Raw genomic sequence first — 11,722 nt, 5'->3', positions numbered from 1 at the left:
TCATTTTGATCGCAGGTGTAGAAAGTGTACCCATTGATCACATACCCGCTATAAAAGGTTGCACGAGCATTAGGACCGAAAGCGAGATGTAGTAATCTTGGTGAGTAATCATAATATCGGTTCTCATCATCATAAATAATATCCTTTAACCACTCTTGAAAACACTTGTTATGCTCATTTGCATAGCACATTTCGCTCTTATGAGGCTGTTTTTCTTTAAGGTAACGTTGGTGTTCCATAATGAAAGGCTGAACCTCGTCGTCACTAAAAAGAACGTATGCATGAGCTCTATGCCGCATGTCAAGTGACATATCTTTATAAACACGACCCCTGACACCTTGTCCTTTCATCCAGTCAAATGAAGATTCTTTGAAGATCCAATTAAATCGTCCAAGGAGAGGTGCGCGTAACAGTATGAAAGAGCTTCATTGATAATAGCTCGCACTAATGGGAAAAACCTCTATTGCGTCATTTGTAAAGGGCCTTTTACGTCGATTTTGGACTGACATATATCGAGGGATCAGATTTTCTATGCATCAGTTGTGGAACCGATGCAAAAAGTTCAATATTTGCGTCGGATGTGTTTTGAAAATCAACCCAAAAAATCACCATTTGCATTAGTTCTAAGGTTAGAAATGACGCAATAAATATGTACAGCCGACGCAAATAGATGTTATTTGCGTCAGTTTTTTATAGAACCGATGTATTTTCTTTATTTTTTGCGTCATTTGTTATCATAACTGATGCAATTGATATTTTGTTTTAGGGCCAATTCATATTCCTCATTTGCATCATTTCTTTCAAGAACTGACGCAATTTATTAATGCTCTTTTTGTATATAAAAATTTGTTGCCGAATAGCAATTTCGGCAGCACATCCCCATAAAACTCACAATCCGAATACCAAAACTTAAAACCTGCAAAAAAAAATCCAACCAACCACTACATCACATGTAAAACAATATTAAATCTTATTCAACCCAAAAACGTTCCAAATACAATCCAAAGTACAAATAATCCCACAAACGCCTTAGTTACTAAGCACCTAGTAAACTTACATAAAACTATATATCAATCCAAACTCGATGCCACAAACCTAACACAACTAAACGTCTCAATCGGATATACTCAAGTCAATAGTGCTCGAACGTAGTAGTAGAAGAACACATAGATCGCCTCGCAACCTAGTCTGCTCTAAAGGCCTTGACCCTCTCCAGGAATATCCATAGGTTATTACCTTGTAACTCCGAGAATTAAAAGTGTTTTAAGTGCAACCCCTACTCAAATGTCATCAACAACTCTTGTGATCTGTTTCAGTCAGTCACAAAAAAGAGGAAAATGAAATTAAAGATAGTCACCAAGCATCCTCAAGGGATTACCCTGGAAAGTATTACTCTTTTTAAAGCTGTATTCAGCAATTTGCACAAGTAATCAGAGTAATTGCCAGAACATTACACACCTCTCCACAAAAAGTTTCAAAGAAAAACTTAAGGTATGCTTGTGTACCTGCGTTAGTTTAACATTCAAGCAACAAAAACTTAAGTAAGAAGTCCACAAATAATTAAAATCAACCGATCACGAATACATAAAAGTAATAAAAAAAAACAATACCTTCTTGTCAATATTGGTACAATAAACAATTCTTGCACACATTTCCCTCTCGTCTTCGGACTGCAGACAAAAGCATCATATGTTTCATAATAAACTCGGGATTATCATCATAGTCAGCTATGCTAAAACCAGCAAAGAATCTGAGCTTGAACGAATGTGGACCCAACTCACGCTGGGTAGGAAAGTAGGATTAACCGGAGCAATGGCAGTCTTAGAAGGTAGAACTTTGACAGGGAAAAATCAAGCATTGTACCTGACAGGTTCAATCATTCTCAGCACACTCTGCCCAAATGCAATAATCCAACGACTCGAAATATTAGCAGGATTATAACCCAAACATCACCATCGAATTTTTAAAAACAGGATACCGGAGTTTTGATAACCACATGCATTGCTTCATCAGTAAATTCAACGTAAGCAAAGCAAAGAACAGAATTCGGGTCACACCACAAATATGACAATCAACAACCTATATCACCCCAATCAACGCACCCAATTCAGAAACACAACCACACATTGACCCAAATAATTATTGTAGATTAAATGAGTAAGAAGAAGGAACTGAGGAGTAGATTAAAACTGAAAGAGGGAGAATGAGTGGTGGAGATAACAGCAGCCACCATCTTGATAAATAACCCAGAACATGCAGTTACCTACCCTCATCAGCTCAATAAAAAAGTTAACACTGATTAACTGATTCCCTTACCTTCCGAAAGCCTGTAGAAATAATCCCATTATTTTCAGAGGCCAAAAGAGTAAAGAAAGCTTGAGAATCTTGCGACTCGACAACATCTTTCACTTGGTTTGCTTAACAGAAAGCGGTGATGAAGAATAAATGGGTTCCTGAATAACACGCAACTGTTATAATCCTTGTTTGCAATAAAATACAATGCCCAAAAATATTTAGCCAGAGTACTAACTAAGACACCTAAATCCTAACATCAACAGCAAGCGAATTAAGATCACCCAATGTCTTAATTCTTAATGTCATTTGCCAAACTATACCTGCACATAGTGTAAACTCGACTCGAGTACATAATACCCAACTTTAAATAACATTCTTACTCCTAATCAGGGTCACGAAAATGACATAAATGAAACACAACATAACGAAAATGTATCACATAAGTCACAAATGATTTTAATAAGACAGTCTCGCCTTGTGAGATAGGCCATTTTTATAAAAATACTATTCATCTAATACTAATAATGAGTTATCCAAATTATAAATACGAAACAGATACGGGGATATGTTATGATTGATGACCGACTATAATAACGTTTGATAGCATATTATGCAAAAACAATATACCATTTTAGTAAGCTCGCTCTATAACTAGACATCCTACTACATGATAACACAAGCAAAAAAATCTGAACAATAGAATCTAGAGATCAGAGAAAGGAAATGCTGCCACAGACAATAGCTGGGCCACATCACCACTCTAAAACATAAAACAAATACCTCGCAAACTTCATGGCCCCTTTGAAACTGTTCCGTCATAACCACAAAATGGACAGTGGTTGATCATTGATTCCAAACAACAGCCTAAAAACGCTAGACTTAAACTGCTCAAGTTGTAAAATAACAACAAAGAGTAACTAGCAGGCTCAACTAGATGTCTTGTTATGGGCTCCAAAAGAAGGAAATAAATTATTACGTACATTTGAGTAGACACCACGACGTTTTGCCCAAAATCTCATGCATCTAAGTGTTTTACGGAAGTTCTCAAACACAATACAAAATTAATCGAACAGAACTAGTTTGAAAGATACAAATATCAATGACAAGTTGACAACAATAAAAAGTCTCAAGTAGAAACGGAAATTCAAAGTATCCCCCTTAACTTATAGAATCAATTGTAACACAAGATGCATACATTTATATTTTGAACCAAACGCAAAATTTGATCTGTAACTCTACAACCATTACGACTACGGATTGTCTGTTCATCTGTATTCTGCATAATTGAATCTTGCGAGATATCAAAATCCTGATATTTAAAAAGTAAAGCAGTAGTCACAAAACCGGCAAACATGGACCAGAGAACATACGTATAACATAAAGATCCAAGCAGCTCCCTAACTAATGTACTTTTGCATGCCATAGGGGAGAACTATTTGTAGTTGCACTAAAATTTTATTTCCATTCAAATTTCCACCAACAATTTCTGCCTTATGGTTGGTAATATATAAAGCACAAAATGCAGATTAAGCAAGATACAAAACTTATGGGGGAAGTGCTTCAAGAATGTTAGATTTAGTAAGTTAGAACTAATCAATTGAAGTCATATAGCATCTTATTGAGAAGTGCTTGACGAGTTGATGCGAGTAATGTGTCAGGCCGAGCACAAAGTGGTGTGGACAAAAGTCATCCATGTCTACGTGATGTATGACAGTATCTTACTTAATCTTTGAGCTCCACCCCAATCAGTGCAAATAAGGTACCCTAAAAAATTTCTTCTACTTAAACTTCACATCTCAATGCTATAACAATCCAACAAACAGAACATTGGTGCAAAGACAAGGTTCAGCTCGATGTCTTGATTCTATGCTTACAGAAAACCCATTGCTCTCCCTAACCATACACAACTAAAATAGTAGACATCAACTCGACTCAGATGCAACTGAGACATCATAAGACCCACCCAATTCAAGATTTATGGAAAATAAATCCACACTAGAACGAGATTCAGAAAAAGAAAGGAGGACTCGTCCGAGGAAAAGACATAACATGACATGAACACACTCCATATAGGAGCCAAAAACACTATTCCCTTTACTGTAGAATTATTTATCTAATAGCCATTTTGCTAACCCAAAATCAGCAGGAAACAAATTCATATGTCATACAGTATATACATAATTTTATCAACTCGCAACATTATACTCCCTAAAAGATTTAAGCCAAAACATTGTACTACAAGTTAGAGTGGGAAGTACCTGAGTTTCAAAGTCTCTAGTTAACAAAATATTTGCTACTCTAATATCGCGATAAAAATGAAACTTGGACTCCGTCTTAAAATCAGACTGAATACCTGAGTTTCAAAGTCTCTAGTTAGCAAAATAATCGAATATCTTAAAATATTCAATTTATATCATTATAACATAGTGAAACCAAAGCTACAAAACAAATTATTTACAAAAAAACAAAACCCTATATTCCAAAAATATACCTTGAGGCCCCAAATCGATTTGGTAGGAATGAAATAGAAATTGGCGGCGAGTTCTGGTGAAGGGAAGTTGAACAAGCGGAGGGAGAGGGAGAGAGAGAGAGAGAGAGAGGTGAGGCTGTCAAGAGAAAGCGACGTGTGTCGAGGAAAAGCGTTAGGGTGTTGTGGAGTTGGTCGAGCGTCATGGGTGGTAGACAACGGTAGTGAGTGGTGTCGATGGTGGCCAAGAGTGATGCATGGATTACGGTATTCCGCCGTTGCCAGTGTAAGTGTTTAATTAGGATTTATTGGGTGATCAGGAACACGATAACAAAGGACACGGTACGATGGTGGTGGTGGGGTGGTGGTGGTGCGACGATCGAGCAGCCCAATGAGGCTTGGTGATCGGTAGAAGAAGAAGAACAAGGGATGAGTAATTGGGAATGTAGGGAATTCTTTGATATGTAAGAGAAGTTTTGAGAGGCTGCGAGTGTATAGCAGTTGTGTGTTTAATTAATATCATTTGCATCGGTTTCAGGTACAATTGATGGAAAAACGCAATATCAAATAAGTAGGTTTAGTAAAAGAATTGATATATTTGATCAAATACATCGGTTTTGCTGAGAACTCATGCATTATATACGTCAGTTTCTTCTAAAAATTGACGCATTAAGCTTATCTATAGGGCAAAATTGCATTCCCGCCAAAAATGAGTACTTTTTGCATCGTGTTTTTTAGAACCGACGTAATTCAAGTGACGCAATAGGGGTTTTTTCTACTAGTGTCGCTCAGCAATACACCTTTCTGGACGATACCTATTAGATGTGTAATCCTTGTAAACTTTCATCAATCTTTCAAATGGATACTGGTATTTCAAATACACTGGGGCGAGATACAAAATCTCTCGGACTAGGTGGACAGTCAAATGAACCATGATAGTGAAAAATGATGGAGGAAAATACATTTCAAACTGACAAAGACTGGTGACAACGAGGTCCTGCAAAGAATTCGCTTCATCAGGATCAATGACTTTACTAATTATTGATTGGAAGAAGATGCAAAAATCTAGTTATTGCATATCAAACCTTTTCAGGTAGAATAGAACGAATGGCCACGACTAATATTTGTTGCATCAATGTATGGCAGTCATGTGACTTTAATCTTGTAAGTTTTAGGTCATTCACTGATACAAGGCTTCTAGTATTAGACGAATAGCTCTATGGCACTTTAATTCTATGCAAGCATTCACAAAACTCTATTTTCTCCTTCCTTGAAAGAGTATGAGCTCCTGGTGGAATAAAAGACCAATTTCCTTTTTTGTTTTTAGCTCCCAGCTTGGGCCTAATACCTATCTTTGCCAAATCATCCCTAGCTGCCTTGTTGTCTTTTGTCCTACCCGCAACATTCAAAAGAGTATTGATTATATTATCACAAATGTTCTTCTCTATTTGCATAACATCTAGACAATGTCTTACCAGGAGGTCACGCCAGTACAAAAGTTTGTTAAAAAATACGGATTTTTTCTTATAACCCCGAGAAGACAACTTAGAGCCTTTCTTCCAATACGTTATCTCAATATCTTTTACTTTCTCATACACTTCATGCCCATTCAAAATCTTAGGACTCACATGATGCTCGGCGCACCCATTAAACGCCTTGTGAAGCTTACGATAAGGGTGATCACGGCCTAACCCTCTACGATTTCCCATGTACACATGCTTGCGAGAATGTTTCAAGTATTCTGATACAATATCCTCTCCACACAATGGGCAAGCCTCTTTCCCAAGGACAACATCAGATACTTCCGTTTCATGCAAACCCATGGGGGTAAATTATAAATGGCCAACACTACTAGCCAAGTACTATTTTGGGTACTCATGTTTCCATGAGGATTCATTCCATCAGTGGAACGTGCTAGACGCAAGTTCCTTGCTACATTGGCAAAATCAGGATACTTAGCGTCAAATTCTTTCCATTGTCGACCATCCGCTGGGTGTCTTAACTTTCCATCTCGAATTTTTCAACTACTGTGCCAAGTCATCATTCTTGGTGTTAGAATATTAATCTCATTAATTTACATATTCATATATGTGACATTTTAATTTAGTCATAAAATTAAAACTAGATCTTATGCATGCAAACATAAATAAGATAAGAGAAGAAATCATCACTTCTTACTATTGTAGTTTCGGATTTTGGGCACAAATGAGTTCTCCTTCTCACTTGTTCTTGAGCTTCCTTTTAATGGATGAACAAGGATCCAAAATAGAATCCCTCCCAAAAGTGAATAACCAAGGTGTAACTCTTAATAATTAACAATACTATGAACTAGTAATATTATTAATCTTGCTTAAAAATGACCCAAAATATTATTTTACTCTCTTGTTTATTCGGCCAAGAGAAGGGAAGAAATGGAGTAATTTTCTCTCTAAAATTTCTATAAGTTTTAGATGATCAAAAGAATGAATGAATCACACTAGTAATTTGTAGTGTATATTAGAAAAAATAGAGTAAAAATCCTTGGCTTTTACCATGCAAAAACCGGTTGGAGGGGAGGAGGATGCCCAATGCATGAGCAAGTTTTTATACTCAAGAAATCATAGGTATTGTGACACCCTCATTTATTGCGGAAAAGTAAACACGTAATCCTAGAATAAAACTGCATGGATATGTTTGTAATAGGTTCATTTGGGTAGAAACCTGTAATTTTTAAAACCTGAACCTGTTATAAAGATATCCAAATTGAAAGGTGTCAAAACATATAAGGTCTAAATAGAAGTTTCATAACATAACCATCGCTAAAGTCGCGAATAGCAAAGTTATACAACCAAATGTAAAGAGGGAGACATATGTCCCTAAAATGTATGTGACATAAAAAAAACTCGTATAAGAGTCTCTACAAATAAAACCAAATCTACGTAAGTCCCAAGGTTACTTTGCTCGCTAGCTCGTCCATGAACCCCATATAAGCATCACCATACCTGTCGATCCCATTTTATACAAATACGAAAGCCACAGTCAGTGGGGAGTAACTCCGAGTTCTCCCAGCCACGAAATGTCATAATTAATATAACATGTAAACATAAGAATATGAATATGAATAACACATAGTCTTAGCATATAGATGCTAGACAATCGTGCTTATCATGTGAACAACAATATAACAACACATAGTCCTAGCATTTGAATACTAGACCGACTCATACTACACTATCATGTGAATCACATAACATCCAGGAATCTAAACTCTATCAACCATAGCCGGCTTGCATCTCACCTTCTATGATTCATAGAATCATCAAAAAAGAAAGGACAATATATCTAGAGACAGGCATAAGTTCCTAGTACAGTCAATAGTCACTCTGTAACTCGAGTCTATACCACGAGGTAAAGTAAACACCCTAGTCCTAAACCTGCGCAGACCTAGCGACATGCGGAAAACTACCGCATCCAAGACCCATGATAACAACACATGAGTAGTTAAGTACCCCTAAGGAGTCCACCAAAGGGTTGGCTAGTACTTAAGCTGACTACATACTTCTAAGAGTACGTCAGGAAGTCATACCCTAACTTGGATATAAACCCACCAAGCTAAGACACAAAGGCTATTAAGCGGTGAACATACACTAGTCAAAGACTATATGGGCCTATCTATGACGATGGTCTAAGATACCAACACCACACAAGACAAGTAGGACACCCACTTAACCATAAGAGTGGCAAAGAGTCCAAACTGGCAACATAAATACTTATACTCAAATCAAGGACTCTAGGATAACTTCCTTCTTTGTGAAAGACTACAAAAATGTAAATTCAGCTGACAATCCAACAATATCCACAATCTCATTAGTAATCCAAAACTCAGCAAACCGTTAATCTCATAATTCATGAGAACAAGCTAAAATGGCAACAAGGCAAGAAGACTCAAGTATAAGGCAACCAATTCATCCAACAACCAACATATGAAAAGACAATCATACTCATAGACAAATCCTCGACCCTAGTCCCGCGACAGATCATCGGTCAAATTGAGGCTAACCGGTTTAAACCTAGCTTGACCAAACTCATTTGGCCAAATTGGCCCAGCTTAGAGTCTTGGCCTACTTTGGCTCAAATCACAAAATTCATCACAATATCATTCTCATGCCATTTCCAATTTCTATCATGTGAAAAACTATCAACATAAGGAAATATATTCCAACTTACAAAATATCCAATTCAATTAAATTCTCGCATAATAATGATTACCCACATGCCAAAAATACCAAAATACATAAATACGCAAACAAAAGACCCAAAACATCAAACAATAGACCCAAGACCCGACCCACACAACGGGCCATGAACCGGGTCAGACCGGGCCTGAACCGGGCTGTTTTGGTTCGGTTCTCTCGGTCAACACAAGTCTCCATTTGCAATTTGTTCCAACATCAATACAACATCCCTTTCAAGCAACATTCAACAATATTCATTCCGTTTCAACACTTAAACATGTGAAAAACAACATATTTAACAAACTTTAACAACAACAATTCATGTGAAAATTAAAGTTAACATGTTATTAATCACATAAGCATCAAACACATCATAAACAACACTAATGTGACATTATTTCGCCGAGTAACTCGAAATAGTTACCTTAAGCTAGAAAGAGAGCAAAATAAACTTGAGAAAGATCCTATAGACCGAAATTATGCATCATCTTCCACAATATATGAGTCTCCTAACTCATCTTCATATTCTTCACCTATAAGAACAACAAAAACACATAAATTAGTCCTAAATTCGAAACCCTAAAAAGATAAGACCCGAAACGAAATTAGGGAAAATGAAAATAAAGCTTACTAGTAGATGAGGATTGAAGAGAGGATTCCAAATATATAAGTTTTATGCAAATTGGTGGAGAAATGAAGGATTTACGGTGGTTTTAGAGATTGTAAGGAGGTTATTTTGAGAGAAATTTGGTTGTTTGATGAAAGGAAGAGAGAAAGTGAATTATGGAGGAAATGAAAATTGAAAAAGGAGACAAATGGAGGGAGGGGGGCCGGTCCAAATGGCATGGGGAGGGTGGTCAATTGTTTACGTTTTGGGTTTGCTTCGACGGTAATTAGAAATATTCGTCGAACGCGATTTCCGAAAATATTAAAGTTCTTAAACACGATTTTACTAAAAGATTAAGTACTCATATGCCCAATATCCAAACTCGTTTACCAAACGACCGTAAGAAATGGGAAAATCCCAATATTACGACTTTTATCAGAAATCTATTTTATCAAAGTGAAAGGTTTAAATATAGTTTAAATTACTTTTAAACATTTGTAAACTATCAAAAGTGATTAAATTACTTCAAACTAAAATAAAATTATATTTTATCAAATTATTATTATTTCAAATAAATTAATATTAAATTAAAATGGATTAAAATATTACTTTTAAAATATAATAAAGGTCTTCAAATTTACTGGGTGTTACAGGTATGCATGGCTATATTAGGTTGTAATCATCATGTTTTCCACTTAAAAATAATTAACACAATTTAAACCTAATACTCCCTCCATTTTTGGCACTTTTATAAAATGGGAAGTCCATTTTATTTTTTGTCATTTGTCAATTGTTACATGTTACTAGTCATGTGTAATTGTAATGTATTTTTAACATATTAAAAATCAACGTATTAATAAAAATACGTCATGTGCAAAATCGCCTTAGTAATTCATAATTACTTGTACCAAAACGGTTTATCAATTATAAATCACAACGTCTTGTATTTATAATAAATTATTCATTCAGTTTCAATTGTTTCATAAACAATAATTTTATCTAAGTAATAAAACAATTTGATTACTCAGACCGTATCTTATTTAATCGAATTACAATAAGACACGTCAATAATACTCACAAAATCGTCCGTCAATTTTAAGCAATTTAATTAACCCGTATCGGCATATGTTCAATTAAATAATCAATTAAGAGTGTCACCCTTTAGGTATGACCTAAGGGGATCAACTGATCACCACCGTCGCATGACAGTAATGTCAAACTCTAGTCAGCCAATCATTACCGATATGTGTGGACCAGTTGACTGTAAAATATTACATCCCACATGTATTCTTAAAATGAGATTTAAACATGTGATCATCATGATCGACAGTTGTGATCGCATTATTGTCGGAGGACACATATTCCAACAATCTCCCACTTGTCATCGGCAAGTGTGCGTCACCAATTCTCTTGTCCTATTACTATCTCCCACTCAATGCAAGGTGTCTTTCGGGTCGTACTTTCAAGTGATCATATCAAGAGTGGTTTCCTCGATCTGGAGAATAACTGATTGACCGGAATTATCTACCATAGATACGTTCCGAGCGTGGCCACGCATTTCCAGTTCATTACTCCTCGAGTGGCCCTGAGATATTGTTATAACCCTGACAAGGGGTGGACAATTCCTAGCGCACTTATTCCCTTCGACTAGCCACAGCCATCATAACCCAAAATATGCTCATTTGACCCCATTTACGAAGGACGTAGTAACATAAATCAAAGTTAATCTGAAACTGTGCCACCTTAGGCGAACAGTCTTTAGTCAAAAGAATCGACTCATTAGAATACTATAGTAGCTCTCGCCACGACCAGGCTATATAAATTTGCCAGAACTCTATAAGCGGTCATTAGCCCGACAAAGTGTTCCTAACAGTCCGCCTATGTGATCGACTAGTCATTCTTATATGACTCTATGACACTTGAACTTGCCATCAATCGCATCACACTCTAGTCACTTCGAGAGGTCACCTCATATAAGTGACTATGGGTGAATACAATGCTAATCCGTGTTCACTTTAACGGGGTTCAATTGTTTCTACAGCCCGTTTGATGTAACAAAGTATAAGGTGAGTTAACAGTAACTCAAACGACAAATGTCGACATCACATTCGGGTAGTCAATACCATATTACCACCTTGT

General features: G+C 36.4%; 1 long non-coding RNA gene across 3 annotated transcripts; it reads right to left on the bottom strand.

Annotated features, from left to right (window-relative positions):
* Nucleotides 1-947: 947 nt before the first annotated feature.
* Nucleotides 948-5,249, bottom strand: LOC141629331 (uncharacterized). Of its 3 annotated transcripts, none has more exons than XR_012537269.1 (6): nt 4,787-5,249; nt 4,554-4,648; nt 2,317-2,453; nt 1,611-1,863; nt 1,459-1,505; nt 948-1,307 (listed from the first exon to the last, which is right to left on the bottom strand). It is a non-coding gene; the product is annotated as an uncharacterized LOC141629331 (long non-coding RNA). The 3 variants fall into 3 exon arrangements; XR_012537270.1 differs by lacking the exons at nt 4,554-4,648; nt 4,787-5,249 and adding an exon at nt 3,491-4,538 and having other exon boundaries at nt 1,611-1,670; nt 1,782-1,863; nt 2,317-3,338; XR_012537268.1 differs by lacking the exons at nt 4,554-4,648; nt 4,787-5,249 and adding an exon at nt 3,491-4,538 and having other exon boundaries at nt 2,317-3,338.
* Nucleotides 5,250-11,722: the final 6,473 nt, after the last annotated feature.

The sequence above is a fragment of the Silene latifolia genome, chromosome Y (assembly GCF_048544455.1).
Source record: "Silene latifolia isolate original U9 population chromosome Y, ASM4854445v1, whole genome shotgun sequence".
Classification (NCBI taxonomy): Eukaryota; Viridiplantae; Streptophyta; class Magnoliopsida; order Caryophyllales; family Caryophyllaceae; genus Silene; species Silene latifolia.
The sequence above is the reverse complement of the archived record's forward strand: the minus strand, read 5'-3'. Positions and strand labels throughout refer to the sequence as shown.